The sequence below is a fragment of the Cupressus sempervirens genome, chromosome 9, assembly GCF_028749045.1.
Source record: "Cupressus sempervirens isolate cs-2001-9-10 chromosome 9, ASM2874904v1, whole genome shotgun sequence".
Taxonomy (NCBI): domain Eukaryota; kingdom Viridiplantae; phylum Streptophyta; class Pinopsida; order Cupressales; family Cupressaceae; genus Cupressus; species Cupressus sempervirens.
Window position 1 is genome coordinate 758,776,168 of NC_143126.1, and position 14,967 is coordinate 758,791,134.

The 14,967-nt window shown below is 36.6% G+C and overlaps 1 pseudogene; it reads left to right on the forward strand.

The window, feature by feature from the left end:
- Positions 1-14,726, forward strand: part of LOC149540893 (aldehyde dehydrogenase 1-like) — a 239,542-nt pseudogene extending 224,816 nt beyond the window's left edge.
- The last annotated feature ends 241 nt before the right edge of the window (positions 14,727-14,967 follow it).

The window sequence follows — 14,967 nt, forward strand, 5'->3', positions numbered from 1 at the left end:
AAACTTAAGTAAGTGTAATAAGTAAATACTTATTTACACCAACACCCCCCCTTAAGTACAACTTACGGGAATGCCCTTAAGCTTACGCAATCTAGGATAAAATGCAATATGGATCCCGGGCCATGTTAGGTACCTATGTACATAATGATATGCAATCTCCCATAAAGCGGGGAAAGAGGGAAAACCTCATGGGAAAAACCCTCCCCCAAAAAGAGAGATAAGTAGGGATGCATGGATAAATGGAGTAATCAAGACCCCCTCATTACGACATACATCTATTATATACATAAGAGAATGATGAGAAGAGGAAGAGAGACAAGATGGGGTCCCCCCCCCCAAAGAAGAATGTCAAACAGTTACTACATCAATGAAGAAGCTGATCCAAGACTGCATAATGGTTTTCCTCCCCTTAGGAAGAAATAATGCTAAGGGTACAAATGAGATGCTTCCGCTATGTGTGGAAAGAATCCCATGGATGAGTGTTGTGTCTAAAACCTACTCAACTGGCTAAAGAACCTATCCCAAAGAACTATCTACAAGCGATGAAGAACCTTGTTGCAACTATTGATCATAAGTATCCACAATTACTTCAACCTGTAAGGATTGATCATGTAGAGAATGAACAAGAGAGTCGGATGGAACCCTTGTGACAAATAAAGAAGATAATTTTGCATGAAGAAGAAGAGGTAGATCATCAAAATTGTTCCCCAAATCTGTCACTAAACCTGTATCTGGAAGACTAGATGTACCCTATTGTTCTAGACCTATCATTGTGGCTATGTGTGCATGCGGACTGAACTGATGAAGTGACCTCTCACTGTGTCTATCAATAAAACCACATGTATCTAAATCTGTTGAAGCAATATCACTGGTATCACTATTAGTTTCCACTTTGTATGATGTACGAAGAGGAGTAGAGGACAAGCTTGGAGAACTTTCCTCAAAATGTACATCCTTCTCCACAAATATCTGATGAGTCTCAGGATCTAGAATTCTGTATGCCTTCACACCGTCTTCATAACCAATGAAGGTACAAGGTCGAGATGACTATGCCTTGTGACCCTTAGAAGATTTTTTTTCCATGTAGGACAATCGAAGACTTTGAAGTGTGTCACAATAGGTTTTTTGCCACACCATGCCTCAAAAGGAGTTTTTCCATCTAAGGTTGGATGAGAAGATCAATTAATAATGTGAGTGGCACTAGAGATTGCTTCGACTTCTAATGATGGATCAAGAGACTTGGCATGAATCATGCAACTTACCATAGACTTAAGAGTGTGAATCCTCAAAGATGCAACATCTATCTTATGTGGACTAAATGTTGAAGGAGTCTGAAGATCAATTCCCTTGTGTCTACAAAAGTCCTTAATTTTTTTGTTCACATCCATGTTTCCATTGTCCATGTAGAGTACTTTGATGGCTTTCCTAGATTTCTTTTCTACATGAGCCTTGAAGTCTAGAAACTTGTCCAACACTTCATTTTGACTATGCAGAAAGTAGACCCAAGTGAATCTTAAAAAGTCATCAACTAAGGTGAGTATGTAGCGACCCTGTCTTAATCCAAAAGGACCTGCTAATACCATGTGAACCATTTGTAGAACACTAGTTGCTCTTGAAGACTTCCCTCTATGTAACTTCCCCTCTGAATGCATATCCACTAAATCTATTGAATGTTCACCCTTAGAAAAGTTGATTTGAGGTAGGCATTTCACCATGTGGTATGTGCAAAGTTGCTGAAGATAGCGATAGTCAAGATGACCATACCACTCATGCCATAATTGCATGTTTGAATTTGATTGTGATAACAAGGCCTTTGAAGGAGACTTGGGTACAAAATGAGAGAAAGTGTACAACCTCTTGTGATCATTCACATTCCCCACTGCAACCAAGGAATCATCTTTAAGACTGTTCACTTTTACTAAGTCTGGAAGGAACTCAACTCTATGTCCATCTCTGAGGTGAGTGATTTGGTAGATTGAGAGGAGATTTGAACTTAGGTTTGGAGCATAGAGAACCTCTTGAAAGTCTCAATTTTCCATCTCCATGTTTCCTTTCCCTTCAACTTCCATTTTACTATCATTTCCCATGAAGATGTGTGGTACCCTACAAAATTAATAATTCTAAAATTCCACCACACCAAAATAACAGAGCCGAGCTAGGGTGTCACTGCCTAGTTCAGCTAAAAAAATTCTCTACCTCCTAATCAAAAATACCAAATTCAAAAAATAAAGAGAAATAGATCTGAAAATAAAATAAAATAATTAGATGAAATAAGATCATACCCAATTGCAAATCAGGGCCTTCGGGTTTTGATTTGCAAAACAATGTTTCCTCACGATCAACTTTCACCTAATGTAGGCAAATTTATAGTCGATCTTCACCGAATCTATGCTCTAGATGCAACGGTGAGGTCAGATCTAGCTCTAGACACTCCTAATTTCTACGGATCCTCTGAAATATTATCAAGGTTCTAAAGCATGAACGGTCTTGAATAGCTACGTGATGATAATCTCCCTCAGCTTTGATACCATGTAAGAATGTGGTTTAGGCCAAAATTCACCCAAGAACTAAAGAACTCAACATAAGCACACAGTAGACCAAAATAGATAGAGTATGATCAAAATGACAATATTCATTCAATAACTGGTTGAGAGTACACTAGGAGTGCCTGAATATAAATGCCTTAGGAGAGCTTCTATAATGCATAGAAGTTAGCATCATGATATGTCATACAACCAAGCACATGTCCACCAGATGTGGGTTATCCTCCATTAAGCATTAGATTAAGTGTGATGATGTGATGATAAGCTTAGAATGGTGTAGCATGCAAATTAGTAGTGTAGACAACATGTGCTAAATGAGGAGTGCAGATAACTATGTTGTCATCATGACAACTTAGTGAATGATGCATACTCCTATGTTGTAGACACCATGTGCATAATTAAAGTTGCATAACTCAATGAGACTTCACAAACTCCTAAGTGTCTCATCTAAAATAATAATAAAATAATGCAAAATAATTAAATAATGCATTAACCTAAGTAAAACTTAAGTAAGTGTAATAAGTAAATACTTATTTACACAAACAAGGAGAAATAGAGAAAACAACAAGGGAAAAACCCTACTCCAAAAAGAGATGGAAATAATGTTCTAGAAGATAGGAACACAAGGATAATCATGAAGAACATCACTGAAGCACGAAGCTACAAACACTACCAAATTGTTGATCTGAAGAACCTCCCTATATAGAACATTACGAGGTACAAAGAAATAATTTTGAGGAGTTGGTCAATCAAAGATGGAAGATATCTTCATGGCCTCCAAAAATAGTAATGATGGAATTTCTATATAGTACATGATCCATCTCACCAAAATGCATAGGTGTCTAGCCACTATAATTGCCTAGTACATAGGATCAAATACTAAAAATGTAGCTCACTCCATCAAACCAAGAAAGAAATAGAACCAACATAACCTCCTATAATTATAATAGGTAAGACATGAGCATTGAAACTAAATGCAATATCTCTTGTAGAAAGGAGAACCAGGAACATCAAGAGGGCAAAAGAAGTACAAACACCTATACTGGTACATGTCATCGACACATCATGAGGCTAATGCCATGGACGGAAAACTCACTTGACAAATATAGATGGCAAATATGGCCATTATGAAACCCACCAAGGCACTTTATAATGTAGTGCAAGTACAACAAAACACAAAGATGTGCAAGATCCTAAAATGCAATAGAGAGGCACTTTATCTCAGCGTGTTTGTAAAAATACTACAAAAGGATGTCAAAAAAGATCAAAAGAGACATAAGGATGATACAATATATAGTATAACCCATGAAAAAACATGTGAAATAATAAAATAAATCCTTAGACCTGAAACAACCAAGATATGCATCAAAATATAGAAAAGAAAAAAATTGAATGGGATGTGCCGGGAGCAGAATCTAGAAAATAGAACATCTCAAAATATGCCTTCTAGAGTGCAACATAAAAATCCTAACTTTGACATCCACAACAACCATCAAAAGAGAACCAAAACTAAAAATAACCTAGACCATTAGAATAGGCTCAGAACCAGCTTTCTGATGATATTTTGTTTCCAAAAAATGGTGTCGAGATGAACAAATTACAACCAATTAACCATAGGTAGGTCAAATAAGCATTGGAAAAGCACAAAAAATCACTATTTTGAGATTTATGCTAGAAATACACTAGGAAGTGTGTCCACTAGTACTATAAAGTACCTTTAGATTCATGGCATTTCTATTACTATACCAACTTACCTCAATTTGCATGCAAAATTCTTGATTTTTACACCCAAAAATATTGGGATGTTTGCCAAAAATCTCAATTTGCATGCCAAAAATCTTGATTTTCTTGCAAAAAATCTCAACTTGTGTGCCCAAAAATCTCAATTCTCATGGAAAAATCTCGATTTGTGTTCCCAAAAACCATGATTTGCATGCAAAAATCTCAATTTTGTGCTGAAAAATCTCAATTTGTGTGCCAAAAATCAAAAAATCACTACATTGGGAAATGTACCAAATTTGGGAGCAATATTTTTAGCCACAAATTTCAATTGTCTCCAAATTGGACAAAATTTATATGAAAATAGGGTTTTGGGGCGCTCTGAGCTCTATGGTGATGTTCATTTGGGCTCAAAGTGACCCAAAAATAAGTGATGAAATAACTCTAAAAATCAAACCCTCTAAAAGGAAAAAAAAACATAGATCTGAAAGCCAAGCTAGACCTCTCATAAAAAAAATAGGGGCATGAAGATTTGAAGCTCTAATACCATGTTGGAGTTGATGGAAGTTCAGCCTAGAGCTCTAAAGAATCAACTACATGCAAACAACTATCACAAAAAGAGAGAAGAAAAATTTGTGGAGGTCAGAATTCCTAGATCCATGGATGAGACTGATGCAGGAGCATCCAGAGGTATAAGGGCAATCCTATGTCACCCAAAAAAAAAATGTACTTAGACTTAGTTTCTATTTTATGTCTTTACATTTTTGGATACCCATTTGGCTCAAATAAAGGTTCCAACTCTCATAGTTCAACTATCAGTGCATTTGAAAATCCTAAAAAAATAGGAGCATGCAATTTGACCATCATTTTGGTGACCTAGAAGGTGCGACTTGGCCAGATGAATGTAATTGAGATTTAGAGCATTCTAGAAAAAGAATTAGGTCAAAAGGCCCCACGGTTTGAAAGTTATTGCAGTTTTTCGAGTTTTGGAGACCTCCTAAGAATGCTTCGAAGTCAGGTTTGGGGCATTAAATGACCTCGAAAAGGGTCAAAAAATGGGGGATAAGCGAAGCTGTCAATAGGGCTATAGAGCGCTTTGAGACCTTTCCGAAAATGTAAACGGTTCATCAATCGGAGCTACGGTTCAAAAGTTATGCCTCCCGGAAGTTTGACTACCGTTTCTGGATTCTTCTAGATTTGCACCGACTTCTAACGCGGATTCTGGAACCTTCTGTTTTGTTGGTGGATGCCTACTAGCACTTTCTAGAATGTACTCCTAGTCCTTAACCCTCTGAGGTCTATTTAAGGAGATTTTTGGCATTGTAAAGGCAGTTCGGATTGGAGCTTGAGAGGAGGTGCTAAAAGGAGAAATATTCTCCAGATTTATGCTATTGTAAGCCCGCAGGGCATGTTTTGAAGTTTATTTTCTCTGCACTATTTGTAATGGCATATTTTCTCAGTTAATATAATTCCTCTTTTTCTATTGTGTCTATTCTGTTGTTGGGTTGTGTCCCCATCAAGTGGTATCAGAGCAGGTTTTCCTAAGTGTGTAGACAGAGCGCCGACTGTGAGGCAGTTTGCACCAGGACTGTGTGGTTGTGGGTTCAAGCTAGAAGATGCCTCCATGAAGAGAGCATGGTGGAAGGGCCAGAGCTATTGATCCTGAGGAGGTTAGAGCCCTCTAGAGATAGGTACAAGCATTGCAAGAGGAGCTTCGTAGAGGAGCAAATATTGCCGCAGATGACAATAGTGAGGATGAAAATGAAGAGGAAGTAATGGAAGTTGACGGGGAAGTTCTGAATCCTGTAGAGGAAAGGCTTTTTAGGGCCATTTCTAGGTTTGGGAAAAGACCTACAATTGAAGTGGGTATATTTTTGGGAAATTTGAAACCAGATGAGTTGATCGATTGGATCAATGAGCTGGACGAATACTTTGAGTATGAGGATATAAGGGACCCGGATAGGGTTAAGTTTGCAAAGGCCAAACTAAAAGGCCATGCCAAAATCTGGTGGCAAGAGATTCAACTGGAAAGACTTAGAAGAGGAAAGGAGAAGATCACAAGATGGGATTGCATGGTGGACAAATTGAAGAAGCAGTTCATTCCTGTGGACTACGAGCTTGATCTGTTTAAGAAGATGCATGGGTTAAAGCAAGCAGGAAGGTCAGTCCAAGAATATACAGAGGAGTTTTACCGACTCCTGATTCGAGCAGGGCATGCAGAAGAAAATAAGGAGAAGGTTGCTCGTTATATCAGTGGGTTACGACCTAGCATCCAAGAGGAACTAAGTCTGGTAAGAATGACCAGCGTTGAAGAAGCATACCAGTTTGCCCTACGAGTTGAAGAGAAGCTGAGTAAAAGGTTTGAAGGAAGACAAAGAGGGCGCGGTCAAGGAGGAAGGGGAAGTGGTAGATCATCTGGAGGCCGCAATGAAACTCAAAAGAAAAATGAAGATGAGGGTACTAGCAGGAACCAGAGGAATGAGGGTTTCAACCGCTCTCGTGATCAAGATTTTGGAAATCAAAGAGGAAGAGGTAGAGGACATGGACAAGGAAGAGGAGGCTTCCGTGGTACCTATTTCCATTGCAATGAAGAAGGTCATCATGCCTTTGAATGCCCTCAACGACAAGGAAGGACAGATAGGAGAGCTGAGGGCCAAGCTAGGATTGCTCATGTGGATGAGGATGCACAATCATCACATTCAGAGGATGCAGAAAGAGGAGAGACCTTGGTAAACGAAAGAGTCCTACTAAGTGGTGAAAATGAACCAGGACAACAGAGGAGTTTGTTCCGTACCAGATGCAAGTGTGAGGATAAATGTTGTGATGTGATCATTGATGGTGGTAGCACTGATAACTTGGTATCCGAAGAGATGGTCTCTAAGCTGAAGCTCAAGAGGGAGAAACATCCCCAGCCCTATCGGATTTCTTGTGTAAAAGATGATCATAAGGTCCTGGTAAGTGAACAATGTTTAGTAAAATTCAAAATTGGAAGTTACCATGATGAAGTTCTCTGTGATGTTATTTCAATGGATGTTTTCCATCTATTGTTGGGTAGACCATGGCAGTTTGATAGACATGCAATACATGATGGGCATGCAAACACATACTCTTTGACAAAGGATGGAGTTCGCCACAAATTGAAGCCCATGAAAAAGGAAGGTGAAAAGGTATGTAGCAGTGCTAGGATTTGTCTTGTTGATGGAAGGAATTTTTTAGATGGCATGAAACATCAGCGTATGTGCTATGCTTTGATTCCTAGGAAAGATAAAGAAGGTAGTAGTGAAATACCATTTGAAGTTTCAGATTTACTAGGGGAATTTTGAGATATTATCTCTGATAATGTTCCAGATGGATTGCCACCAGTAAGGCAAATCAGTCATCAGATAGATCTGATTCCAGGAGCTAGTTTGCCTAACAAGGCTGCTCACAGGATGACTCCTACTGAAACAGAGGAGCTAAATAGACAGGTTTAGGAGCTGTTGAGGAAGGGCTTGATTCGAGAGAGCCTGAGTCCATGTGCAGTACCTGCAGTACTTGCACCAAAGAAGGATGGAGAGTGGAGGATGTGTATAGATTCTTAAGCTATAAATAGGATAACCATCAAGTACCGATTTCGTTTGCCAAGGATGGATGATCTTATGGACTGCTTGAGTGGAGCTGAGTACTTCACAAAGATAGATCTGAAGAGTGGCTATCATCAGTTATGGATTCGAGAAGGAGATGAGTGGAAAATAGCCTTCAAGACCAAGGAGGGTCTTTATGAGTGGTTAGCCATGCCCTTTGGATTGACGAACGCCCCAAGCACCTTCATGCGGCTCATGAATGAGGTACTTAAGAAGTTCTTGGGAAAATTTTTCATTGTCTATTTGGATGATATTTTAATTTTCAGCAAGACTTTGGAAGAACATTTATTGCATATTCGTAGTGTCCTTGAAAGGCTAAGGGAAGAGAAATTGTTAATTAATCTAAAGAAGTGTGTCTTTGCAAAAAGGGAGTTAGTCTATTTGGGATTTGTTATATCACCTGAAGGTCTCAAAATGGATCTAGAGAAGGTAAAAGCCATCTTGGAATGGCCTACTCCAAGGTCTGCTACTGAGGTAAGATCATTTCATGGTCTGGTTAGTTTTTATAGGAAGTTTATTAAGAATTTCAGTGGCATATGTGCACCTCTAACTGATACAATAAGAGGGGTTAGAAAAGAGTTCAAATGGACTGCAGCAGCTGCGAGAAGTTTTGAATTGCTGAAGAAGAAGGTGACTAAACAGCCTGTGTTGGCACTTCCAAATTTTAGAAAAGTGTTCCAGGTGGATTGTGATGCTAGTGGCAGTGCTATTGGGGCTGTATTAAGCCAAGAAGGTAAGCCTATTGCATATTTTAGTGAAAAATTGAATGATGCAAAGAAGAAGTATTCTGTTTATGATCAAGAGTTCTATGCAATAGTTCAGGCCTTAAAGAAATGGAGGCATTATTTATTGCCAAAGGAATTTGTTTTGTATACTGATCATCAGGCATTACAGTACCTAAATAGCCAAGGTAAGTTGAATCAGAGGCATATGAAGTGGGTAGAATTATTGCAGAGTTATACATTTGTGTGGAAGCATAGAAGTGGAAAATCTAACAGGGTTGCAGATGCATTAAGTAGGAGACAGTTGTTGCTTCCAACAATGCAGGTTGAAGTAGTTGGGTTTGAAGAACTCAAGAATTTGTACCCTGAGGATCTTGATTTTGCTAAAGCATGGAAAGCTTGTAAAGAACCTGTTGTTGTAGATAGAACCAAGTGGTTAGACTATTTGATTCAGGATGGCATGTTGTTCAAAGGTAGTCAATTGTGCATTCCAAGGAGTTCCATGAGGGAAAATCTGATTAAGGAGAAACACAGTAGAGGGATGGCAGGACATTTTGGTCGGGATAAGACCATTGCCATTCTTAGAGAATATTATTTTTGGCCTCAAATTACACAGGATGTGAAGAAGTTTGTACAGAGTTGCCAGGTTTGTCAAGTGGCCAAGGGGTTTAGTCAAAATACTGGCCTATATCAGCCATTGCCTGTTCCATCAAGGCCATGGGAGGACATAAGTATGGATTTTGTTCTTGGATTGCCAAGGACCCAAAGGGGTAATGACTCAGTATTCGTGGTGGTTGATAGGTTCTCCAAAATGGCACATTTCATTCCATTCCACAAAACTCATGATGCTGTCCATATTGTAGACTTGTTTTTCAAAGAGGTGGTAAGACTACATGGTCTTCCAAGGAGTATAGTTTCTAACCGAGATACTAAATTTGTGGGGTATTTCTGGAGGACATTGTGGAAGAAGTTGAGAACAGACTTGAAATTTAGTTCCACGCATCACCCACAGACTGATGGCCAAACAAAGGTGGTAAATAGAAGTCTGGGCAATTTGCTGAGATGTTTAGTTGGAGATAAGCCCAAGGGATGGGATTTGATTCTACCATAGGCAGAGTTTTCTTATAATAACTCTGTAAATAGGAGTACTGGAAAATCACCATTTCAAATTGTATATGGAAATAGCCCAAGGACTGCACCAGAATTGAGGAAGATAGAACAAGGGGAGAGAACAAGTGCTGAAGCTGCAGAATTTGCTGAACACATCAAGCGTCTACATGAGGAGGTTCAAGCACACATTATCAAGATGAATCAAGAGTATAAAGCTAGGGCTGATGCAAGGAGAAGACATAAGGAATTCCAAGTAGGGGATCTAGTCATGGTGCACTTACGAAAAGAAAGATTTCCAGTTGGTACTTACAACAAGCTGAAAATGAAGAAATTTGGTCCCTGCAAAATTTTGAAGAAACATAACTCAGGAAATGCATATGAGGTGGAGCTGCCAGATGGTATTCACATTTCTCCCATTTTCAACATTGCAGATTTAACAGAGTATCATGATGATGGTGCAGATGAGGAGCTGGTTTTAGAGCCATGCCCAATTCCTGCTTCTAAGAAGGAGGAGATAGAAGACATTCTAGATCATCGTGTGGGTAAGAGTACCAGAAACAGGCAGTATGAAGAGTATTTGGTCAAATGGAAAGGACGGCCAATCGAGGACTCAACTTGGATTTCAGCAGCTGAGGTTTCCCATTTGGGATTTCCTCTACCATCCATAAAGTGACAGGGTCACTTTTCAATCTACCCTGGGTGTCTGTTGCAGGAGCATCCAGAGGTGTAAGGGCAATCCTGTGTCACACAAAAAAAAAAATTTACTTAGACTTAGTTTCTATTTTATGTCTTTACATTTTTGGATACCCATTTGGCTCAAATAAAGGTTCCAACTCTCATAGTTCAACTATCAGTGCATTTGAAAATCTCAAAAAAATAGGAGCATGCAATTTGACCATCATTTTGGTGACCTAGAAGGTGCGACTTGGCCAGATGAATGTAATTGAGATTTAGAGCATTCCAGAAAAAGAATCAGGTCAAAAGGCCCCACGGTTTGAAAGTTATTGCAATTTTTTGAGTTTTGGAGACCTCCTAAGAATGCTTCGAAGTCAGGTTTGGGGCATTAAATGACCTCGAAAAGGGTCAAAAAATGGGGGACGAGAAAAGCTGTCCATAGGGCTATAGAGTGCTTTGAGAGCTTTCTGAAAATGTAAACGGTTCATCAATCGGAGCTATGGTTCAAAAGTTATGCCTCCCGGAAGTTCGACTACCGTTTCTGGATTCTTCTAGATTTGCACCGACTTCTAACGCGGCTTCTGGAACCTTCTATTTTGTCGGTGGATGCCTAATAGCACTTTCTAGAATGTACTCCTAGTCCTTAACCCTCCGAGGTCTATTTAAGGAGATTTTTGGCATTGTAAAGGCAGTTCGGATTGGAGCTTGAGAGGAGGTGCTAAAAGGAGAAATATTCTCCAGATTTATGCTATTGTAAGCCCGCAGGGCATGTTTTGAAGTTTATTTTCTCTGCACTGTTTGTAATGGTATATTTTCTCAGTTAATATAATTCCCCTTTTTCTATTGTGTCTATTCTGTTGTTGGGTTGTGTCCCCATCAGAGACATTCTTGATGAGAAAAAAGAGAAATTGTTATTATCAAAAGTGAATTAATCAAAATTACAAAGAGATCAATCCTTATAGAAGGAGATCAAAACCCTAATAGGTAAAACCTAGGTTGCATGATAATAATTAATAGAATAATTAATTATTATATGCCTAAAGTTTAGCTTAAGTAAACTAGAGATAATAAGTGACTTAATAATTAAATCAAAATGATTTAATTACTAAGGCAATATCTTATTACTCTTAACATTTTATTTATGTTGTAACTTTCAAACTAAAATATTTTTCAATGATGATAGTTAAAATTTGAATTAGATAATGTATTTTTTGGTTCTAACCTAACTTATCTTTTAAAGATGTAAATGAGTCAATAATTTTATCTACATGATTATGTACATTTGGTCATTTGAATTAAAAATATTTATTATTTTTGGATTTGACTATGTACAAATTTTAAAACACTATTTTGGTAATACTATATGGATCATCATCAAGATGAAATTATTTTACATGTGACCATTTAAAATCTTTTTATTTCATCCAAATAAATGACATGTATCAAAGCTCAAAATATTAAAAAATATAGAAACAAGAAATGCTATTAATATGCATTGTGAAAATTCATTCTCCCCACTTGAATCCATTGATAAATATTTAATATTAGAAAAATAATAAGATAAGATAAACCTAAAGTATCTCCAAGATAACACAAAAGCTCTATTACCATGTATTTTATCATTTAAAATAGCAAGAGAGTGTTGGCTTGTGAAATAATAACTAGCGTATTAATAGCACTAGCACATTTTCAGCACAAACAAGAACCCATATTTTTCCTCTATCAAAAATGAAATGAAAACTTGAATGGTTCATAGTTAAAGCATTAAGAGGAGATTCTTTTAGCATAATAATAAAAATATAGTATCTACACCACATAAGGTGGGTAATAAAAGGTCTAAAGCCATCATAGATGTTAATTAAAAGAAATAAAATACCATAAGACAAAAAAACTTAATTGCATCCGAACTTCTTAGAGAGTGTTGTGGAAGTTCATTCTCTCATCTTTATAGCCTTTGTCAGTCTTTGACTTTGACCTAGAGATCTTCTCATGTAGCACACATAACATCACAGAAAAAGTATGCATAAATTTTATTGTACACTTCTTAGAGTCCTCAATCCTCCTATTGAAGCTACTGACCTCCCTTCTCATTTTGTGCAGTGTTGCTTCCTTCTTCTCTAGTTTTTCTTTCATCTTCCCCAGTAGCCCACCAAGCATCAAACCATTAGTGTCCTTGGTAGCCTCCATGAAAGAAACCTGCATCAAAGTGGGGTTTGGGGCAAAATTGGGATAGGATTAATATATGGGTATTAGATGGGGAGGGAAATAGTTTGTTCTTTATATCAAAGGGGGGTGGGGGAGTCAAGGGACTTTCTTAAGGAATGGGTAGACAATTCCTTGCCATATTTAACCACGAAATTGTCAAAGTCCAAACCCTCATTTTTTTAAGAGCTTTCTTTCATTTCTCTTTGGTTATCCTATTAGATCTATTTTCCTCTGAGGTTTCAATATTATAAATTGACTCCACAATATACACCTATTTCTTGCTTTTTTTAGGGGACCTAGTAAGCTTGCTAGTTTATTTACTAGGGTCAGGCAGGGAGGACAATTCAACTTTGGCCTATTGTTTTTCCACATTGAGAAGGACTAGCTTCATAGGAACTAGGGGGAGTATAAAATGAATGATAATGTATTTAGTGACCGAAGGGTATAAGGCACAATGGAAATTATAGAATCTAAACAACAACCCGTGATGGGATATCACATTGATTATTTTTCCAGTTAGCTTCAATATTATTTCCAATGGTATGTAGTAGAAAAAATGAATGGAAATAAGGACTTTATAATGAAAATGGTTAAGGAAAGGGAGGTAGTAAAAGTAACTCTATTGCCATGTTACAATTCATTAAAAAAAATTAAATAAAACCAAGTATATGTGAAACAATTTGAAAAATATTAAACATAAAAATAAGTAAATTTTAATACAATGCCAAAGAGATTTTACAATGCAGAACATACAAAATATCATAATAAATCCATTTGATTTCTTAAAACTAAGGAAAGAGTTACATTTTATAGCCTAGAAATTCTAAACTTGATGAAAATAATGAACTGGTAGAAAATATCAAAGTGAGAAACTAAATATCTAAATATCTAAATTTGGTGAAAGGTGGAGAATGCACAAATCATTATCATATCGTACCTAATTAAATACATCACATTGTTCTAAATGGAAATCAATCTTTACCTTATTAAAAATGTAATCAATTTTTTAACTAGGATGATATATATGAGTCAAAAGAATCTAAACACACATTTCCTTAGTTCAAGGAGTTGAAAGTATTTATTAAATCTCCCTTGACAACAAGCACCCCACTTGGCCTAGCCTCATAGCTTGAATACAAATCAATTTTTGATTCAAATAAATATTTTTTATGTGCTAGCTATTATCTAGAATTGTGTACATTCTATATTGATTTCTTAAAACTATATTTAAATATAAATATTGTAAGGTTCAAATAATTTCATAGAGTCTACCAATTTTGTCATTAGGAACATAAAAATTAAATTTTCTTAAAATAATTTATTAGTAGTTATAAAAAAATGTTGAGTATGTTATACAGTAGTTTATCAATTATTTGATTTAGAAGTTATGCCAAAATATATATGTTTTTCAATTGTAGATTGATAAGGTGCAATTTGATAAAATATTGAAATACATTGTATATGACAAAGAAGATGGAGCTAAATTACTAGCAGGTGGCAAATCTTTGGGTACAAAGGGATTTTATATTGAACCAACAATATTTGCAGATGTGGAGGTATTTTTTCTAAATTTAACAAATAATTCGAAACTATTGTTATTTAGATCCATCATTAGTTGATAAATGATTTGTTTATAAAGAATTACTATGTTGAATGCAGGATAATATGTGAATTGCAAAAGAAGAAATATTTGGACCAGTTATGTCCATTTTTTAATTTAAGTAAGAATAAATAGTATTAATATATTACTATTATCTTTAACAGTTCAATATTATTACTTACTTTTTATTCTTTGTAACATTTTTTCTACATTTTCTTGTTAAAATTTATGAATACCTTATCATTTTCTTGGCAGGACTATAGAAGAAGTAATGGAAAGAGGGAACAAAACTATATATGGTTTAGTAGTTGGAGTTCTCACTCACAATATAAATACGGCTAATCGAATCACTAGATCGCTTCATGTTGGAACAGTTTGGATTAATACTTACTATAGAGGTGGTTTAGATTGTCCAATGAGAGGTTATAAGATGAGTGGCATTGGGAGAGAGTATGGACTTAAGGGTCTTGAAAGTTATTTACAAGTCAAGAGTGTTATTACCCCACTTCATGAGTCACCATGGTTATAATCACTTTGTGTTGGAATAGTTTGGATTAATACTTACTATAGAGGTGCTTTATATTGTCCAGTAGGAGGTAATAAGATGAGTGACACTAGGAGAGATTTTGGAATTAAGGGTCTTGAAATTTATTTACAAGTGAAAAGTGTTATTAACCCACTTCATGAGTCACCATGGTGACAATCAACTCGTCAGGTCAAGGTACTATGATATTTTCTTCTAATTTATAAAATTTTGTTATCTTTTAATA